This window comes from Bidens hawaiensis, unplaced genomic scaffold (genome assembly GCF_021521415.1).
Source record: "Bidens hawaiensis isolate Kalapana, Puna unplaced genomic scaffold, B.hawaiensis_p1.1 tig00035313_1, whole genome shotgun sequence".
NCBI lineage: Eukaryota > Viridiplantae > Streptophyta > Magnoliopsida > Asterales > Asteraceae > Bidens > Bidens hawaiensis.
In genome coordinates this window covers 26,699-33,016 of record NW_027496142.1, presented here as the reverse complement: position 1 = coordinate 33,016, position 6,318 = coordinate 26,699, and the positions used below count along the sequence as shown (strand labels likewise).

Genomic DNA, 6,318 nt, shown 5'->3' with positions numbered 1-6,318 from the left:
TAATATATGTATCAATTATTAGTTATTGATTTGAAAGGTATCATAATAAGAATAATTATAAAAAGAAACCTAATAAATCCTACTAATGATAAGATATTGTAACAAATCATAGTTATCTACATAATAAATTACAATTAATATATATTCTAATTCAGATTAATATATATGCTAAGAAGATTATATAAGACAGCTACTATACGGGTGGTCATGTATAAAAAAAGTAAAATATTTATTTTTACTTAATTATTTATGATCTTATATCTTATAACATGAAGTAAAACATATAAATCAATATCAAATTCAAATTAAAATAGTAAAATTTGGTAGGAATTTAAAATCTTTTATACATCATTTGTTTCTATACATGCCCTAGATTCAAGATTGATTTGTTGATAAAACCCCTAGATTCTATGGCACACCATTTATTCTTATAAATACCCTTTTCAAATCACTCCAATATTCATAATAATATTCCTATTCACATCAATTGCCTTTGAAGTGTTGACAACCATGAACACTTCTCTTATATATTTTCTGCTTCTTCTTCTTCTACCTCTCTTAGCTTCATGTGTTGACACCAAGGTTAATATATAATGCATTCTACAATTGGTTTTTGCATGTGTATAATATTTGTTTTATTATAATGGGCAGGTGTACATAGTTTACTTAAGGCATGATGATGATAATCAAAAGAAAACATTGGATGAAATAGAGGAAACTCATGCTTCTTACCTATTTTCAGTCAAAAAGTTTGAAGAGGAAGCAAGATCATCCCTCCTTTATAGCTATGAACATAGCATTAATGGCTTCGCCGCCTTACTTACCGCTGACGAGGCGTCTCGACTTGCCGGTAAATCACTATACCACCACCAACCACTTTGTACCTCATGTGAATACATGAGTTGTACCAATTTGTCACCATTTGCAAGTTGGTTGTTTTATACCATAGTAAAATTACAAAAGAATTAAAGACATGTAGATTTGCTTTTTACAAAAAGTCTACCATGTCTCTTTCTTATGAAACAAAAAAATTACCATGTGAATATTTGTTTCCCGTTACTTAGTCATATTCAACGAGTAATAAATAGTATCGTTATGACCCCACGTCCTATACCTTTTATTTTTAAAAGACTTAGTTTTGCTCTCCAAAAAAGGTTAAATCACGTCCTTCATCCCAAGGAATTTTTAGCCTAAGTTATTTCTCTTTACAACTATTATTCGGCTTCTGATGGTGTAAATGTTAAGCAAGAATAAGCATGGTTATGGTTATTATATTGATACATAGTTAATAGTTAATGATGAGTTGAAAATAGAACTACCAAATATATAGAAATCATTTTAATCAAACTAGTAATTATAGTTTTTAATTTTTCATTTAATACTCTTAATTGAAAACAATATTTCTTATAAATAATTATTGATTTTAATCTAGAATAGACTTTTTCTTTTATGTGATCATGAAATCATGACTAATATAATATGAATATGCTGTTATGTTATATATGGTTAGATATGGAAGAGGTAGTGAAGGTGATACCAAGTGATGAAAGGGAATATTCAATGCATACAACAAGATCATGGGAATTTGCTGGCTTAGAAGAAGAATTAAAGCCAAATAAATTGGATAGACAAGACTTATTATTCAAATCTCAATATGGCAAAGATGTCATTGTTGGCATGATGGATAGTGGTATCATTCTTTTCCTTTTTTAAAATCTTATCAAACTTTTCGAAGAATATATTGTCAAAACGGTTCTCCATTAACATCAACGAACAAACATGGCATGGTCCCGCTTTCATATGATATGGATGTCAAAAATATTCGACTACGTTAAGATAGCAATAGATTTGACTAGTACTTTTATATGTTCTACTTGTTAGCATAAATTTTACAACTCAAAATATTAAAATGTTCAAAAGCAAATATTCTTAATTAGTTAATTAAACTTATATTATGTACTTATGTATTATTAATGAATTTAATATGAAAAATTTGTGTATTGGTGAAGGAGTGTGGCCAGAATCAGAGAGTTTTAGTGATGAAGGAATGGGCCCCATTCCAGAGTCTTGGAAAGGTACCTGCCAAACTGGGCCCAGTTTCAAATCCACACATTGTAATAGGTCAGTTAACACAATATTTTTCTTCTCTTTTTATTTTGGTTTATTAATATATAATCATTTCTATTGAATGTTATTGTTCGACAATAATTTCTATTCATTTTTTATTATTGACGGTTTTAAATTTAAAATTGTTGGTCTCAATGATTCCCCGTTAAAAAGGATTGAACATGTCGGTAGAAGGATACATGTCGATTGATGTAAAACTTAGTTCGAAACGGTGATCCAAACGCTTGATTGTTGTTATTTGTAAGTTCAAACACCCTAATTGAAGTATTGTTTTGTCGTATTGGAGCACCGTTTCGAACTAAGTTTTACATCAATCGACATGTATCATCATTCCGTTCAAAAGCCCTAAAACATTAGTTTAAAATTCGGAAAAACGTATAACGGCGTTAAGACTTTTTCAACGGGTGACCATTGGAGGCCAGCTTTTTCAAATTTAGGACCGTCAGTGACGATAAAATGAATTTGGATTATTATCGGTCAATGTCATTCAATAGAAACTATTAAAATCCAATAAACCTTTTATTTATTTTTTTTCATATTGTTCCTATTTTACAAGTCATATTTTAAAAAAATAAAAATAGAATGGACCAATCATGATGATGGTGTCCCAACATGCAATGCATGGCTGGAGTTGAATTGGATTAAAAATATATTTTTGTGATTGGAAAGCCAAGATTGTCCATTTCATATAATACAAAATGTCTGACCTAATATGCAAGACACTAGTGGTTACTTCATTTTTTTGGCTCTTTCTTAGCCATCTTGTGACCTATGCTTCTTTCATTTGTACCTTAGACCACTATGTTTGGTCCTCACAAATATCACATGTTTTAACCATCAAACAGTTTTTTTAATAATTAATTTTTCAAGTTGAATAATAATTTATAAACCAAGTATAGTGAATGTGACTCTTATATTGTGACAGAAAACTTATAGGAGCTCGGTATTATCTCAAAGGTTACGAAGCACGTTACGGGCCTCTAAATGCCACAGCCGATATCCGGTCCCCACGTGACGTGGACGGGCATGGGACCCACACTGCTTCCACAGTTGGAGGTCGTGGGGTACCCAATGCCTCATCCCTTGGAGGGTTTTCCCGTGGGACCGCTTTTGGTGGGCCCCACAGGCCCGTTTGGCCATCTATAAAGTCTGTTGGGCCGTACCTAGTAAAGGTAAAGAAGACGGGAACATTTGCCTATTTGAAGATATGTTAGCCGCTCTTGACGACGCTATTCGTGACGGTGTGCATATACTTAGTATTTCCATCGGGTCATCTAGCCCGATTAATTTCACCGAAGATGGGCTTGCAGTTGGAGCCTTGCAAGCTACTAGGAATAATATTTTGGTGGTTTGTAGTGGCAGGAATGAAGGCCCGGCCCAGTCGACAGTGGTTAATAACGCCCCTTGGATTCTAACGGTTGCTGCGAGTTCCATTGACCGGGCTTTTATTGCCACGGTTAAATTAGGAAATGGTCAAAGAATCAAGGTTAATAGTTCATTACCTAAATAATAACGTTCTCGTCTAACCAAAAAGTCAAACTAAAAAGTCAAAACTATGTTTTTCTTAACAGGGACAGTCAGTAGCTCCATATAAGTTACATAAGAAAATGTATCCACTTGTTTATGCAGCAGATGTTGTGAATGCAAATGTACCCAACACATACATTGCAGGGTAATTAACTAATTACTTAACTATTTAATATTTAAAAAAAATTAATATTTTAATTTAAAACATTACTGTATAATCTTGATATGAGTAAATGATGCAGTCAATGTTTACCTGGCTCACTATCTCCTGAAAAAACCAAGGGCAAAATAGTCTTTTGCTTGCGAGGGAACGGGACGAGAGTTGGAAAAGGGATGGAAGTGAAACGGGCCGGTGGGATCGGTTACATTTTAGGAAACAGCCCGGCCCAAGGAGCTGAGTTGACCGTAGACGCTCACGTTCTTCCAGCAACTGCAGTCACATCAAATGATGCGATACGAATTCTTGAATACATAAACTCTACAAAAGCCCGAACCGCGTATATTTATCCAGGAAAAACCGTGGTAAATGTCAAGCCCGCTCCGTCAATCGCTGCGTTCTCAAGTAGAGGCCCAAATGCAATCGCACCCGAGATCCTCAAGGTTTATAATATTTACAAAAAAAAAACAAAAAAAAACAAAAAAAAAACAAAAAAGCTTTTTTTAACTAATTTAGTTAATAACTTTGGTTTATTTAAACAGCCCGATATAGCTGCACCGGGCTTGAACATATTAGCTGCATGGACAGGTGGCAATGCACCTACAAAGATAGCGGATGACCCGAGAAGAGTAAAGTACAACCTACTTTCTGGAACTTCAATGGCCTGCCCACACGTGGCGGCTGCAGCTGCACTGCTTAAAGCAATCCACCCCGATTGGAGCAGTGCAGCGATCAAATCCGCACTTATAGCCACAGGTAACATTAATGTTTACTTATGTAAAGATTAATATTTTTATTTTTCATTTATTTGAATATTTGAATATGAATTTGAATTGCAGCTGGGACAGTAAACAATGCTGGGACGGAGATAACCGATGCATCAGGTAATCAAGCCGACCCGTTTCAATACGGGTCGGGCCATTTCAGGCCCGAAAAGGCAGCTGATCCTGGGCTAGTTTATGATGCTTCATACAATGATTACATATCATTTCTTTGCAACCGTGGTGATTTAAAATCCAACCCGACAGTCACATGCCCGAAAACTACACCTTCAAATCAAGACTTAAACTACCCGACTTTTAGTTTCCCGGGAATAAAAGGCAAAGTGACCGTTAAAAGGACGGTTACAAACGTTGGCGGTAAAGGGAGTGTTTACTTTGCTAGTGTGGGGTCACCAATGGGGATTGCGGTTAAGGTGTCACCTCCGGTTTTGCATTTTGAACGTGTTGGTGAGACGAAGGATTTTGAGCTGACGGTTGAAGGAAGTTCGATGGTGGAGAAAGGCGTGTATTCGTTCGGGTATCTTGCTTGGAGTGATGGAGTGCATATTGTTAGAAGTCCCATTGCAGTATCTATGATGTAGTGATCAATGTTCATGTGTTACATGATTGTTACATGTATTTATTAGAATGCTTGCTCTTGTAAAATACAAGTGCATAGATGAATGATTAAAGTAAGCATATGAACAGGATGTCACAATTTGCCATGTTATTATATCATAATTCAATAAACTAACCTTTTAACAAACTGTTAGTTATACATATACACATTGAAGAAAGTATTAAAGTTTTGAATAAATGGCAATCCTTATGGTTATGCATGATTTTTTTAAGCAGTTTAATTGTGATTTTTTTTAAAGTAAAATATATAATGTGTTGGGCTTGTCATTGTGGGCAACTTTTCAAAAGCTGGAACGATTGTAATCTCTTTTGGGCCATTAATAAGCCCACTTGTCTAAGGCCCATTTGGTTTCGTAGGTTGTGGGAGTAACTTATCTACGGGCATTCAAAGGTTCAACCAAACAACGCAACTAGCTTAGTAGTTATTGGCTAAGAGTGTCTTACCCAGTCAGGTTTCTTACTAACTCGGCATTTATATTGAAGTGGAGAGTGCTAAACAATCCCTAAGTTTCTTTCAAATGTACCGTCCCCTATAGAAAAAATAAAGGAAAATTGGATTTTAATAATCCCAACTTAGTGCAGTTGGCCGATAATAATCCTAACTTTAATAATAGCTGTCACAGGTCCCAACTTTCACACTATTTGTTTTCATTGGACCTCCGTTAAAAAAAATTTAACAACGTTAAGTTTTTTTCAAATTTCAAATTGATATTTTAGGGCTTTTGATCAGAATGAGAATATGAATCGACTGATGTAAAACTTAACTCGAAATGGCGCTTTAAACAGTTTGATTTTTGTTAATTAAAAGTTTAAACATCGGAATTGAAGCATCCTTTAGTCGTTTGGACCACCGTTTGATAGTAAGTTTTACATCAATCGACTCGTATCCTCATTCCGATCAAAAGCCCTAAAATATCAGTTTGAAATTTGGAAAAAACTTAACGTCGTTAAGTTTTTTTAACGGAGGTCCAATGAAAACAAATAGTGTGAAAGTTGATATCAGTGACAACTATTTTCAAAATTGGGATTATTATTAACCAACTGCGTTAAGTTGGGATTATTAACCGACGAATGTCGGAACCCTATGTTCCAATAAAAAAGAAATTT

At 34.5% G+C, this 6,318-nt stretch overlaps 1 pseudogene across 1 annotated transcript; it reads left to right on the top strand.

Annotated features, from left to right (window-relative positions):
* The first annotated feature begins 366 nt into the window (after positions 1-366).
* LOC143587221 (subtilisin-like protease SBT5.6) lies at positions 367-5,308 on the top strand (annotated as a pseudogene). The gene is made up of 9 exons (XR_013144841.1): positions 367-582; positions 652-850; positions 1,511-1,690; positions 2,010-2,121; positions 3,053-3,613; positions 3,699-3,799; positions 3,897-4,254; positions 4,354-4,567; positions 4,651-5,308. The product of XR_013144841.1 is annotated as a subtilisin-like protease SBT5.6 (transcript).
* The last annotated feature ends 1,010 nt before the right edge of the window (positions 5,309-6,318 follow it).